Source organism: Melospiza melodia, chromosome 1 (genome assembly GCF_035770615.1).
Source record: "Melospiza melodia melodia isolate bMelMel2 chromosome 1, bMelMel2.pri, whole genome shotgun sequence".
Taxonomy (NCBI): domain Eukaryota; kingdom Metazoa; phylum Chordata; class Aves; order Passeriformes; family Passerellidae; genus Melospiza; species Melospiza melodia.
In genome coordinates, this window is record NC_086194.1 from 87,551,340 (window position 1) to 87,566,378 (window position 15,039).

Below are 15,039 nucleotides of genomic sequence, written 5' to 3' on the forward strand. Positions count from 1 at the left end.
CATACACATGGCATTTTTCTTATATCCACTTTACCTTCACTGATATGCAGCTGAATTCCTCGGGAGAGGGTGTTTAGAGCCCCTTCCTCTGATGCACTGAAAAAAATGTACCCTTTGATTGCATTCCCCTTCACAAATACACCGAACTTTCAGCTTTAGATCTTGAAATCCTTTCCTCATCTGAGAGTCCCATGGCCTGCTGTGACTGTTGGCATGCCACCACCATTCGAGCCACAGCCAAGTGCTGAGCATAAAATTGCCCTCTCTCCTTTGAGCTCCTGGTAGCTACATGTATGTGCAGCAGGTGAAATGGTGCTTCCCTGCTGCATGCAGCTGGACAGGACATTTAAAAATCCCCAAATTATCTCAGTTTCTGAGCCTTGGGTGGCTGCTTACAAGCTTGTGCAACCTTCTGCAGAGCAAATATGATCCAGTTTTTAGGAAAACAGAAATTGTCCCACTTCTGACCTTTCTTACTTAGTACCAGCTTTTCCCTAAAAGTGCTGAATGTGTGAACCATGTATTGTGCAGGTGACCCTGAGGAAAAAAAATCACATGGAAAATGCCTGTATTTTGCATCTGAGACTGACAGATGTATTGGTCTAAAACCATCAAAAGACAACTTTAGGAGTACACACAGGGTCAGAACCTGAGATTCCACTGGTTCCACAATGACAGTGCGAGCCAAAACAGTGGCAAGGTAATTTGTATCTTGCTGGAAGCAATTACGTCATTAGAAAGAGTTTGTGACAAAAATTATTTAAACAGTAATGGAATTGGAAGGTGCACAGCAAAGGTGAGCGTCAATGCTGTGTGAAGTCAGAGTATCAAGTCCCCATTTGAAAAAGATGTCAAAGGAAGGGGAGGGTGACACCCAGGACTGGCTTCCTATGGCCCACTTAGAGGGCATAGGTAACTGCCATTGGGGCTATGACTTCTCCTTCAATGTCTCCTTCTCATTGGGATTTATGGGAGCAGCCCAAGAAGCCAACATTCTGTGCAAGACAGCACACCACAGTGACAGTGACTACAGCAGATCTCTGAATTTCATGTCTGCTGGACTTTGCACGTAGTGCCTGGCATAAGAAAACACACTTGCAGATCACTTCAGTTAGATCACAACCAGATTTTTGGGGGAGGCAAAATCAGAGAAACACCAATTGGGAAAGTCAAGGCAACCATGGCTTGGAAAAATGAAACCAAAAATAATAAGCAAATAATCGGTAATTTCAAAACCTTCCATTTCAAAAATACTCTCTAAAAAGCAGAGCAGAGCTCAACTCACATAATGCAAAAGACACAGATGTCCACTTGTAGTTCTAGCAATTCTAGGACAAGTAATACAGATTATAGGGAGTTAATTATCTGTATCATTCAAGAGGATAGCTTCATTCTGAATTTGGAAACAGGTGTGTAAATACAGATATAAATAAAAATACAGTCATATCCTATATTTCAGGGCCCATCAAGGCAGGGAGAACAGGGCTCTGAGCCCCTCCCTGGTCTAGTAGAAGGTCATTGCATGGGGGTATTGTACCTAGATGATCTTCCAATCCAAAACCTTCTGTAATTCTATGATTCTAAGATTTCTGTTTATCTGGGAAACTGGAATTCCCACTTCACTAGCTGCCTGTGCTATGGACACAGAATCTGTGGGGAAAAAAAAATACATAAACCAGGGATCATAAGTCACACCTCAAAATGCAGTATTTGGAAAATTGCACTGAAACACAGAACTCTGTCTTTACTGCATAGACTGAACCCATACTAAAATAATCACGATTTACATGTATTCATAAGGAACTTAAACAACTTCCCTGAAGTGCTGCTCAAATCTATCTCTGAATAAAAAAAAGAAACACCCACATTCTTCACTGTACAATTAAAGGTGTCAAAGGAATATCATCTTACATCAGGTCTACAGAAGACAGTGAACTGAAGTGAACCCCGCATTAACAGGCTAAAGCAAGGCCTTGTTTCCTTGTTGCAAACCTTAATGCAAACTGTTGGTAATTAGATGTTAAGTAGATCTTTCAAGACAGCAATTTAGAAAGCACAAAGCCACAAGCATCAGTGATTGATATTGCATTTGAAGTCACATTTAAAGCGAGGATGGTAAAATTTACATTGTAACTGGTGAATCCTTTGATCTAGTGCTGCAGTGTTACAGCATTTACTCTAATAATCTTGGAAATACACACTTTACCTGTACTCTGATTTCAAATAGAAATAGTGGAAACATCGTATAGTAAAAGCCTCAAAAGACTTTTCCACAAAGCTAGAAAAAATTTCAGTGAGGTGCTGAATTTAATATGAACATTTTAATCAAAGTAATCTTAATTCAAAGAAACAAAAGTGGGGATAGCTCAGACAGGCTTATACAAGCCTATTGAAAATCTTGTATTTCTGCTGAAACTAACATACTTTAAGTCCCACTGAAATCTGTGGCTCCTAGATTAAAAAATAAGCTTCAGTTTCTTCATTTTCCTGACAGGAATCTCAGTTTTCATGGTCTGACATCATTAAAGATTACCACTCCTTCCAAAGAATGATTAAAACCACATTGTTTAGACCCTTACTGCTGGTTGCCATGAAAAAGTTCTTTAAATAAAGTTCTTTACCAGCTGACCTTAGTGAAAACCACCATGACTGGTCATAGGCTACCCAATCATTCCAGATTTCTTCTTGCAGTAAGAAATTAAACTTACCTGTGCAGTAGGCATCCAGTTAGAGTAAGTGAGAGTGGATCATACATATAGTAAAAGAGTGAGCAGCTCAGACATATTTATTGCTTAAATTTCACAAAATTCAGTAAAGTTTTAAAGTGGGACTTCATTGAAACAACGCGGACAGGCACTTGCAAGGGAAGAAGACCCAAAAGTAAGACACAGGATGTTGTAAGCAGTAAACAGACAAAAAACTCTAATAAAAAGCAAGACAGAATTTCAAGTGGTATGTGGTAATAATGAATTACATATAGTCTCAAAATGGAATGGAATAAGTATTAGAAAAATGCTAATGAAGTCCTTTGAAAGCTTTAACCAGAGACTGAGGATGAGATACAGCTGAATAAAAATAGATGTGGATGACGCAGACCTGTATATTTGAGCTCACTGTTCAAGGAGTCTCTTATACAGATAGTGGTCATCTAGTCATGAAATAGCAGCATAATTACAGAAAACACCTCTTGCCATGGTTCTTACTATAATTTATTTTCCTTTTACAATATGGTAGAAGTGCCAGCATACTGTGTGTACCTAAAAGTTGCTTTCATACCTTCATTTATCTGCTTGAAGATGTGCTAAACACCATCCACACTGAAAAAAAAGTAAGACCAGAAGTTGACATTATTCAACCTTTTCTGGAAACTTATAACTCAGACTTCTTTCTCCCAGAAGAAATGTGTTGGCCAGGCGTGAGTAGTCAGCATTATTGTGTTTGTTTACTTACTTGTTTTAAATGCATGGGTTTTTTTCTAGATGAAGCTTCTGCGAGTTCTAGCTAAAAACTAAATTACATCCCTTAAAATATATTATTGGCATCTAATTTGTGCTCATGAATTAAATTCCTACAGGTAGTTTTCCTTATAAAGGAACATTATAGAAATAGAAGAAAATGTTAAAGGTGTGCCATGGCATATTTTATATGATTTTCTGTGATAAGCAGCAGAAACCCTCTATACTTGAATTATGTTCCACTGCGAATCAGGCCATGTTCATCAGTGAAAACAGCAACCCTAATTTGACTGTTGTCTAAACCAAAGTGGAATTGTCATAGAACAATTCAGAGCATTTATTATTAATAATAACATTATTATTATTATTATTATTAGGCATTTACTGTCAGAAAAATACACTCCCCAGTTCACTCTCTGTGTAGTTACTGTTGTTTGGCTGGTGGCCACCACCAAGTGTGGTGAGAGTAGGAACAGCTCCAGCACATTTGGGTATTCTACTTTACTCTTTTTGATGACACACCTTGTTATTGCTTTGCCTCATAAACATGTACCATTGGGTGTAATTCTGCAAGTCCCAAATCTCAGAACACTGAATGAACTTTTCTCAGTTTTAAACCGGCCTCATGAATTTAGAGGATGTACACATGAATTCAGCAGGGGTTGCACCAGCAGGGACATTGCACTGCAGTAGATGCTACAGGTCAAGGCAGCCCTGCATAACTAAAAGCAGAAGTTCCCATTAAAATTTTTTAGGATCCCAGTAAAATTTTCCTAAAACATTCTTGTAGTTGAGACAGAAGAGTTCAATCTTGATGAGTGCCATTTTAGCTTGTCTTCTTCTATGCATTCATTTATGATTTATATTCTTTGCCTCTGCAATGAATTATGGCACCCAATCCAGGAGGAACAGGGTTGTACTCAATGGAATGTCAGAGTTCTAACATACACTTCAGATGAGAAGCAAGTCTCTAACACACAGAACACACCAGGTCCTGAATCACACTAACCTTAAGCACAGCCTGTTGCACTCCATTTTTATTGTACCTCCCCACCACAGCAAAAGCAGTCATGATGTGAGAGAGCTTCTACAAAATGAAATAAACTCAGGAGGAGGTACAATTCTACATGCTGAGGTATTATTATAAGCTTTCTTCAACCAGCCTCATAAATCATAGGGTAAACTCCTTCTTTTTCATGAATATTCAGTTCACAGCCTTTTACAGAAAATCATTGAGAGCCATCCTGATGGAGGGTGACATCTTGATCTCACATTGACACATTACATTGCTTCCCATCTTCTCAAATCATAAATGAAAAGAGTGGCTGCATTCCACAGTCTCTGAATTCTTTCAAGACAGCTCAGCAATCTGTGACTGAAAGGTAGGATAAATTATTACAGGAGACTTCTCAGCATGGCTGTTCTAAATCAAATGCTGTCAAATAATTTTTAACTTTCTTTGATCTGCACTCAATCTCTGTGTTCTTTGCTGACCTATAGCACAGACTCTCCTTGACTTCCATCCCTTTCTTTTTCAGTGTCTCTGCTCATAAAGTTTTATTTTCCCTTTTTTATCATGTACCTGTAGAAACATATATAAAAAAGACCCTAGATCCAATGGCTTAGTGACTTTTATTTTATAGTTGCTTGAAAAAAAAAAAAAAAAAAACCAAAAAACCACCAGCCTAGTAAGTATGGTAGGAATCTAAAAAGAAATGAGAAAAAGACAGGAAGTTAAATAATCTTGCAAGAAGGAAAAATATGATGTTTTGGGCTGAGAAAGTATTCTCCCTAAGGTGTTTTATGGTTATAGGAGGCACATCACACAAACTCTGTGTCTGCTGGCTCCTACAATATATTTTATAGGAGTAATGACTATAAATTAAAAAGCTGGACAGAGAAGAAACTTGGGCAGGAAGGAAAATAAATTAAAAAAAAGGAATAGGAATATTAATGAAGAGAAGTAAATGAGAGCAAAACCATAGAGACACAGAGTAGGACAAAATGAAAAGGAAACAACGTGGCTTGAGAAATAGCATAGTAAAATTAAACAGATGAATCCACAGTAAATGCTGACATCATTGATGGTGGTTGCCACTGAAATGGTGCCTGGAGACTGCAGTGCAGGGTCTCATTGCATTACACACTGCATTGCATTGTATGAACAAACTCCAGACACAAAAGGCACTCACCTGTCTTGCCAGGGTGTAACAGATGAAGATGTGCACAGAGATAAAGAGAGAGGACACAAGGTAACAGTAGGCCAAGGCACCACGAGTCTGAAATGTCACACTCCTCTGCTTACTTTGAGGAGAAATATGGAGCCTAGTCCATATGACCTGAACAGAACTACGATTCAGCTTTGCACTCTTTATACCTGAGCACCTTCAAACAAAGTCCAAGATCTGGAGAAAACAAATGTATTTAATTCCCTTACTGGCTCTTAAACACCTCTTTTGCAACACCTGGGTTTTCAAGTGCTTCATCTGTGGTAGCAGAGCACAGTAACTGCTATGCAGTGATTCTTGATTTACTGAAGATGTGACAATTTATTGTTTTGGGACATTGCCCATGCACCAATCCTCAGAAAGTGCAATGCAAAACACCAGAATTGGAACAGGTCTCTGTTTTGCACTACAGCAGGTAGAAGATACAAACAAGACTTTGTCCAACCTCTTTAAAAGTCTCCACTGGCAAAGACTGTGTAACCTGTCATTCCAGGGATTAGCTTAGTTACAGCTAGAAGTCCTTCCTAATGTCAGTCATTTTTGTTGATAAATGAACAAACTGTTTTCTGTCATGACTTTGCTGGACCTGGAGATGAGTCCTTGATACATAAGAAAACTGCTTTCTGTCTCTGCAAATTTCTTTTTATGGAAAGCAAGAGAAACACCATTTTAAAAAGGTTTTACTTGGTGAGTTCTACACCATGATCCTTTTATTTTGTGCTCTACCTGATAGCCTTCTTTTGAACACTCCACAGCCTGTCCATATTTATTCCTAAAATGTAATTCCCAGAACTTAGACAAAGCTATTCCAATTGAACAGCAAAGATGAAACAGGTATCAGACCTTATATTCAGTCATATTAAAGTGTCTTATAGAAGTTCAGGCTTGATACCAAACACAGATATGAACTATCCTAATTAAATTCTGTTTAAATGCCAACTCAACTACAGAGCTTCCTCAACAACACCTCATCCTGCCACTGAAACCGTGTTCCAAACTCCCATTGCTCACTGCTCTTAATACCAATTTAACTCTATGGTGAAGTTACAGGGAATTTGCAGGACAGACAGAGATGGCAACTCTAATTCCTTTTTAACAAACAATCATATATGAGAGCCATGAAGAAGGGGGAATAGTTGCTATTTTACGTTAAAGAGGGTGGCTGGATGCAGATACACCCTAATAGTTTGATTGAAAAGTTACTAAAAAGGACAGAATTTAGCAGTTGGGTTGTTTTCAATGGCCAAGTTCATAACAGTCTCAAAGAGACCTCATCAGCTATGAGAACATACTGTGAACTGTACCTCTAAGAACTGCTCAGATCCTTTTGTTATATGAACAAGCTTCCTGAGACTGCATTCAGCAAAGAACACAGAAATCTGTAGGAAGGGTTTTCATAGTCCAGACTTACTTCCTTTCACAGTTTTCATTCCTTGCCCCAGGAAAGTTACAGCTACTGTTAAAGCAATGAAGACACCATTGTTCAGCTTTGCACTGTTTAAACCTGTGCAGCTACTGGAGTTCATATTTTGTTTTCCATATTTCTCCTCTTATGCATTCAAATTCAAATTGACAAATGCCTTTGTATATAATTTTAAACCCTCCCCATCTCTAATGCATCAGTATCTTGTTACACTGCCTTTGATTTCATTGTTTGCAATGCTAGTATCAGCAGCATGGAATTGCCAAGGCACTAAGCAGCCCAATTTTTCTTTAATTTCTCAGAAAATTGACAGCTTTATGAACTGTCTCTTTACCTATGCCCCATAAACATGTCAGGCTGTGGAAAACCATTCTAATTAAATCCCGAGGGATTGCAATGGAAGATTATAGCTTCTTGGCAGGTTATTAAAAAACAGTTGTTCATATATACACAAATATCTGTACTAGAAGCTAGCATTTGACAGAACAGCCAAGAAATTAACCCCACGGGCAACTCCAAATAACACTCACCAAAAAAGCCCAAAACAACAACAAAAACAAGAACCACCACAAAAAAAGGCAACAAACCACCAAAAACTAAAACCAACAATAAGCCGTAAGCCATCAGCAAAAGAACCCAAGCAACCAAAAAAGCCAAGGAAAAATAAGCAAATTTTTAAAAATGGGAGTGGGCAGGGACAAATGAGGGAGGTTTCCTTGTACTTGATTCCTTTCCAAAAGCTGCAAATTCAAACTGTCATCTGGAATCATCACCTTTTATCCTTGGTTATGAGCACCTGATAAAAAAGAAAGCAGAAAAATTCCTGTAGGGTCCATAGAAATGGCCTTGCTAGCTGCATAGCCTTGGAGTAAGTATATTTGAGTAGATGGATAACGTGAAATGTTTGATTCAGCATAATACTCCTCCCGTCTGCTCTGTTCATCCAAGGGAACATACAAGAACTTGTGATGCGAAAATGTTTGTTAGAGGTCAGCGTGTGTCCTTCCCAACAACCTCCTCAAAAAACCTTGCCTTTGAGAGAGGCATTTGTTGCCCCTGCTCTTGCACCTAAAAGAACACCAAATGTTGTCCTACCTCTCATTTCAGCAACAGATATTCAGGATTTAGATACTGAGGAATTTCTGGAAGACTATAGAGCGATTTGATTTTGTAACCTGTGCCTGACTTTTCACAAATGAACAGTTTGCATTGTGAAGGCAACTTCCAAAATGCTATTTTGTTGAGAGCCTCTTTCATCTCTCCTCTGGGGTCTGCCATCCTCAAGGAGAGCAGCCTTGTTACCGAAGAGGGAACAAATGAAATGCTATTGCACCAAATGTTCTTGCTATGAAGAAACAAGTACAGTATCACTGAGCCAGCTGTGTAAAGGGTTTTGCAAATGTCTGGACTTCTGAGGAGCTATAGATGATTTTAGTATTTATTTTTCTGAAAATGTTCCGGTGTCACCAAATATAATTTGCCATGCAAATGTTTAGTACATCACTACTTAGATTTGCTGGTGTTCCACATTTATGAGAATAGAATTTCAATCAACATAAAGCATGGGAAATATCCAAGACTTAAAATCTTAAAAGACTGACACACAAAGATGCACTGATTTCATGGTCTGAAATGACAGAGAATCACACTTACAGGACTCCAAGTTTTTATCTGAAGAAAACTACATCAGTTGCACTTTACATAAATGGAGCTTTAAAAGAAATACCTGCTACTCTGGCAATACATGTGTGAAACACCAAAAAAAGCTCCGTATCAAACTGAAAACAAGATTAATAAAGAACAAACACAGAGGTACCTGACTATAGCACCAGACTGACTCAAGTCCACAACTTCAGAATTAAATATATCTAGTGTCATCTCTTGTGTGCACTGACAAACTGAAAATGATGCTCTAGCATTGGTTATCCAAAAATCACATTCCTACCAAGGAGAGTGAGGAATCAAGTAAAGATAAGAATTAAATGGTACATTTTAGAAGTACATTGGACCTGACAGACAATTTCCCCCCCCTGCCAATTCCTTGATTTATTTGCTCATATAAAATACATAAGATATACCACACCTTGTCTATTACTTGGCTAGGAAATGATTAGGCGGTTTTAAAAAATACACTAAACCTTCTCCAATGTTCACACAGTACATTAAAGGTCTGAGATGACTACTGGCTGTATTCCTGCCTTATGTGACATCAGGGGTTCACTGTTCTGCTTCTAGAAGGGAATACATTAATGGATAATGACAAGTAGAATAAACATTGGAATTTGATCCTGATAAGGTATTTTTTTTTGGATAGGGGAATTTATATTCTAAATCACTTAACAGCTTTCAACAAAGTACCAATCTTGGTTTGATTTAAAAAGAGGATTACTTTCTTACTCTTACCAGAAAAATATTACAGAACATATTTTTGGCTGTGAGCAAGGACACTTTCAATGTGATAGGGACATATTCCTCCACAAATTAATACATTTAATTTTGAAAGTTATTCTGTCAGCCTACAGGTTTTATTCATGGTTTGGTTTGTGCCATTCTCAGAAACTTCCATATTAAAAATGCACTAATCAAACTATTTGAAGAGAGAAAAACCAAGACAGAAACCATGCTTGTTCTTCATTAAAAAAAAAAAAAAAAAAAACACAAACAAACAAACAAACAAAAAACCCAAAACCCCCTAATTTGGCTTTCTACTGACACAAGTCCATTTTATTCAAGATCAAATGAAGTTTGTAAATGTTCAGATAAATCGTTTAACTTTTAGGCTACTCACACTTAAGTGGTAAAAGTCTATTGCGACGGCAAAACTGTGGAAACCTACAGCTGAAGAAAAACCTGGGAGGTGGGCAGGTGCTAGAAAATAATCATAGGTACATGAAGTCCCATAGTAAGGAATTCACAGATGAAAACTCAAGGGAGGAAGTACCACTTAGAAAGGTAAGTTCTCACCCCTCCCTACCTGAAACAATGCCAGGATTACACACCTGAACCTCCTTTCTCCTCGTGTTGCATCTCAGGTCTTTTTTCCTTTGAACAAATCAGCTACTGATTTACTGCATAGAATATGGTTTTACTTGGAAGGCACCTAATTTATATCTTCACATACTATCGCAAAAGAAGACTGCAGTCTTCTGAGAAAAATAATGGCAAACAGTAAAACAAAAATATCCAGTATTACCTACTTTCTTATTTTATATTTGCAAATTGAAAAGGGGTGGAATATTTGAATTTGGAGTCACTGCACATAACAACTAACAAATAAGGCACTGACTGTATCTACTGCAGGACCCCTTCTTTTTCAGGTGAGAAAAAAAATTCTTCAAAATAACGAAGCCACTTCTATCTGAGTTCTATAAAAACACCCATCTTTCTCTGAAACTTAGTGCTAACTGGGATGAATCTGGCTTCCCTGCTTTCTAATAACTGGGTTTTGTTCACTGGAAGGGGGCATAGGGTGGAGAAAGTGATTTTGATTTATGCACCTGCAATCACAGGATGGAGGAAAAAAAATCTTCAACCACAATCCCCAGTTCTCAAAATGAATCATTTGCTATTTGTTGTAGTTGAGTGGAGACTGATTTACCAAAGTATTTAAAAAAAAATTACCTTTCAGAAAAATGTTTACCAAAAATGCATGTTAAACTCATTTTCTTGCTCTCCACTACAGTAAAGAAAAAAAATTGGGAAGACATAACATTAAGTATTAAATAATTCAGTATTCTGCCATGTTGTATATCCAAAAATTGCCCAATCCCAGTGAAAGCCTAATCTGTAAGAATTAAGTCAGGACTTTTATGGAAACAACAAGGCAAGAGAGTGGCATGAAACCTTGAGCAGCCTCCTGCTCTAATTTGTAAAAACATACAGACTTCTTGCATAATAAATTGTACCTCCATCACCTGGTTGCCAGTGTGCCTCTCACAGCAATATTAACAGGAAAGTATAATTTAAGAAGGAGAAAAAGTGTTTGAAGCACAGAAGTGATCCTTAGTTTTACCAAAGTTGAATGCAGTACCAGAGATAAAGTCAGAATTACTTTAGACTTTTTTTGGCAGTAACACATTTATAATAAATACTAATATTAATTAATAATTATGATTGGTTCTCTGGAAGCTCTAAAATCAGGTTCAACATTTCCTAAAGAGCAGTGGTTACTGAACCTCTCCACATTCAATGAAGAAGGCTAAGGAAGTTAAGTTAGCCTTTGCCAGAGGCTAGGAGTGTGAACATGAACAGTTCTTTTCCCTCTTTAATATTCATTTATACAAGTCAAATTCTGATCCCATTTATAATAACATAAATCTGGAATTACTCCCTTGCAGTCACTGGAGTGAGTTCAGATTTACTGCAGACTCTGTAAATAAGAACGGAATTTAGCCCATACACATTTAATTATCTTGTCTAACAGATTATATCTCTTGATGAAAGAAAAAAAAAAAACACAACCAAACTGCCTCAGACTTGGGAATGAGCAATAAAAAAGGTAGCACTGAGCAGCTCCTGCACTAGCAGGAAGGTCCCCAGGAAAGGTAGGTAAGTACAACCTAAGGGACAAACCTATTTCTTTATGTTTTTCTGGAGATCTTAAATTCTGTCAAAAGTATATTCAGCTCTGATAAATCGTAAATATACTGTAGACTTGCTCCATTTCCTAGGTGTGTTGCTGATTGTTAGTAATTTACACTCAAGATATAGCAACGATTTGCCATTGGCTTGGGGGAAATTGTTTTGCTGCCTATGATTTATAGCTATGATTTGCCTAAGAGTTTTATGAGGCAGTTTTTCCTGAATATGCCCTCAGTGAAAGGCCCCCAAACAGAGGCAGCTTACAGAGACCCTCAGACAGTATCTTATTTCTCCTTCACCCAAATAACAGGAGACTGCTCAAATTTTGTATTACTTTCACCCTTCTTTTCCTCTTGCTCAAAAAAAAAATAAAAATAAAGCACACCATGAGGCAAGGCAATATTGACGCTATATTGACTGAATGCCAGGTTTTCGTGGATTTCATGATATGTAGCACATGTCTGTCTTGGCATGATGTATCACAGCATTCTCTGTGACAGTGACATATCAGTCAATCTGGGCAAGGTATAATCCTTGATATCACTCTGGTACAAGTGATACCTGGTTACATCTGCATCTCCTGGGAAGGCACATAGACCTTACAGAGCAGGAAGGTCTGATGATGGGGGAAAAGTGCCAAAATCTCATTTCTGGATACTTGAAGCACCTGTTTAGAAGGGTCCATTTACTTTGTCAGAAATATGCCCAAGAGGGTGTTCTGTGGTCTGTTACTGCTGAGTTACCTGACTAGGGAATAACATATCTCATCTGATATGTTTGGAACCTAACTCACAGGAGAGGTACAAACAGTTCTCAGTATTATGTTCATTTTCTGTAAACTACTTCCCTTCCTTTTTTTCTATGTCATATATTTTCCCCAACAGTAATAATCAATTTTTGAAAATATATATGGCCAAAACACTATCTGGATATTCACAGATGTTCTATGTTTTATTTAATTAGCAGATTCCCTTATGGTATTTATTACTTTTTATTGCTGCTGCATTAGAACTTCTGAAATAATGGGATTCCATTATTGTGCTGGAACTTGGAAAACACAGAACAGACTAATTTATTACAGCCTAAATGTAGTTACATGTTAAACTTCCCGAGGTCAGCACCAGAAATGCAGCAACCAACCTAGCAGTTGCTTTTTCCATTTCAACATTTAAGTGGATTTAGAGGTTACAGGTAATTTCTTCCAAAATTATTTGTCCAGATCCCTGTCTTGCACATATGTTCTCAAAACATTCCATAGTGACTAGTGACACTCAGTGGTTCATTAAAATCAATTCCAGTGACCCCGATAATCATGTTATAAAGGCCAGATGATGCCTATGCCTGTCACACTGGAGTGCCAAAACCTAAAGTACTTAAAATCAGCACTGTAAGCAAAAGGATCACCACACACTGAATGATTCTCCTGCTTTGTTAGGACATTAGGTAGACACAAAAACCAACCAAGTTGCAGATAAAATATCGTGCATGTTTTCTGGCAGAAACAAGGAATCGTAAGGATATTTTTTTGTTAAGCAGTATCTCGAGTATCTGTTTGGCATCCTACTTTTCTCAACACTCCAGTTCTGCTTTGTAACCTGAGGTGTGTCACTCATCCTCCAGACACACTTAGTCTTATCTTGCCAGCATGCAGGCAGCACCATGGACCTGAATGATCCAGCAGGGAAGGAAGCATTTGCCTAACTCAGGTAGCCTCAGGAGAGAAGTTCACAAGCTGGACCATGCACCACCCTACATGAACTATTCAGCACCTTACCCGAGTTCTGATTTAGTTTCTGCTTGAAGCTCAGATTTCAGGTTTAAACAGAAGGAATGTTGTTTTATATATTAAACACAAATTTCTATAACTTCAACACTACCCAGTCTTTGATCACATATCATTCCCTTAAACTTGTAAATATAAAAAACTTTGCAGGCTTAAAATACCAACTCTCCTCTTACTTCTGAGATAACAGAGACATTGTGAACAGTGGCTAAAGCCCATTTTTCCACTTTGATCTCAGTAGCTGAACATCTCATTAGTCCTGGTGAACAGAGCTGCATGGGAGCTTGGTGTCCAGAAGGCCACTGGACACTCGTTTTGTTGCTATGCAGTAAAATTATTTGCTTTTATTTACTTATTGCCATGAAGTCTAAGGGAAAGTAGACATCTAACATTAGGCAGTAATGCAATTTGTACTCTGCAAAACCAAAAAAAACAAACACAAAAATCTCTTCTCATGACCATAGAAAAAACAGGGGAAAACAGGAAAATGGAACATTCTGCACTGGTCCCCCAGAGCACGAACAAGGGCCATAGCTCAGGCCCACATTGCAAATACTGACTTTTCCTTTCACAGCTTTGACAAAGTACACCTTAGCAAGCTGCTGCACTTGCTCAGCTGAGGATGGGCAGACAGTAAAAAAGGTAATTGTGGTATCTTCCAGAATAATATTAGGGTGTAGATACAAAAGCATCAAAACAGGTTAGATTTAGGAATACTTGTGAATATCAATGTTGTCTGCTAGAGATGAATGCAAGAGAAGGATGAATTTATGCTGAGACTTCATGTAGGTTTAGAAATTTGGCTTCTTATATATTTGTCATTCATGTGTCATTCACTTGACTAAGTCCTATTTATATTTATTTACCTGTTTAAGGAACTACCCTTTTTCCTTAGAGGAAATACTATGTCATTAGAAAGCAAGAATTTATTTTTTGTCATGCCATCTCAATATTATAAAATGTATACTCCCAATTATAACTTCACACTGTTTCTAAAAATATTTGCATAATTGACAGATCAAGTGTAAACAAAGGGCTGTTGGGCCCATCAAGGTACAAAGTGCCACCTGCCTGGGTTAATCCTCATGCTTATAGCCACAAAAAAAACTGAGATGAGAGTATGTCCCAATAAATATTGATGCTATCAGCTCTGAATATCAATTATATATATTTCCCTTTAAATAATTTATAATCAGTTGTAAACCACAAGTCACCTCCAGCTACTATCCATAAAGTACAGTTTTCTACACTCGGTATGCAACAAATTCATTTTGAAGCATGTCTGAACTTTTTTGTCATGAGCATCAGACTGAATGCCTGTAATAAAAATGACAGGTAAATAAGAATAAATGGTTTAATGTTAGCAAGAAATAGGGCTCTGCTGTTTCACCTCTGATGACAGAATCACAAGTTTAGCTCTCCCCTGAAGTTAAATGCAATGTTCTCCCACATCAAACCTTTAACGCCTCTTCTTTTTTTCCAAGATTGCAGCAGCCCAAATGTAATTTGAGTGAATTCACGAAACGCACTTTGTAAACAGATATTTATTGCCTGCAAGATAAATAGTCA